The sequence below is a fragment of the Dama dama genome, chromosome 23 (genome assembly GCF_033118175.1).
Source record: "Dama dama isolate Ldn47 chromosome 23, ASM3311817v1, whole genome shotgun sequence".
Lineage (NCBI taxonomy): Eukaryota > Metazoa > Chordata > Mammalia > Artiodactyla > Cervidae > Dama > Dama dama.
Genome location: NC_083703.1, coordinates 15245520 through 15246416, shown reverse-complemented (window position 1 = coordinate 15246416; position 897 = coordinate 15245520). Strand labels below are relative to the sequence as shown.

The following is an 897-nucleotide window of genomic DNA, read 5'->3' as shown; positions in this document are numbered from 1 at the left end:
TGTTACAGAGAAGGTCATAAAATGCTCTCTCTAAACAAAATGCTCTAGGATACAAAACAGGCAGGAATTCCTACTATTATTCTCAAGATAATTCCTCATTTTTTTAAACATTAGAGCCCAAATGCTCAGGGTATGGCAATACTTCAACCAATTTCTAGATTGAGTAAATATAGATGTCCTTCCTGTCACTAAGAGACATTACAATTTTCCTAATTTATTCAAATTCACCTTATTTAACATTGAGCATCACCTGATTTTTTTGGTCCCAAGTTCATAACTGTCCTACTTTCTGCACATTAATTTATATGCTTATAGTGTCTTGTTTAGAATCCAGATCTTTCATAAAATTCAGCTTGTCACCCAAGAAATGGTGAACATCGCAAACACATTTATTGTCAGGGAGCAGTTTAGGTGCTGGTGAGAATTTGACTTAGAATTGAATAAGGACTTTTGTCATAGTTTAATATAGGACTCAGGAAATTTTATTTTTATTTATTTATTTTTTTCTGAAAAATATGGAACGCTTCACGAATTTGCGTGTTATCCTTGCACAGGGGCCATGCTAATCTTCTCTGCATTGTAGGACTCAGGAAATTTTAATAGGTGGAATTCAGAAATCTAAAAGGCCAAAGATCTCATCTTCATACCAATTGAGATTTCACTATTAAATGCATACTAATTGAGCTTTTAATCTGTGTCAGAGACAAACCTCATAATTATTACAGAAGACAGAAAGGGTATTTACCCCAATAGAATTGCCTGTTCAAAATAGGCTTATGTAATCAATGTTTGTGTCATCTATAGTTAATTAATCATTGGAACAATATCATTTTAAATTAAATAGTTGTTTAGAACACACCTGTTTTTTATTCATTGCTATATCCTCCACACCTACAA

At 32.6% G+C, this 897-nt stretch overlaps 1 non-coding gene across 1 annotated transcript; it reads right to left on the bottom strand.

Moving 5' to 3' along the window:
- Nucleotides 1-509: 509 nt before the first annotated feature.
- On the bottom strand, nt 510-612 carry LOC133045311 (U6 spliceosomal RNA). The gene has a single exon (XR_009690190.1). It is a non-coding gene; the product is annotated as a U6 spliceosomal RNA (small nuclear RNA).
- Nucleotides 613-897: the final 285 nt, after the last annotated feature.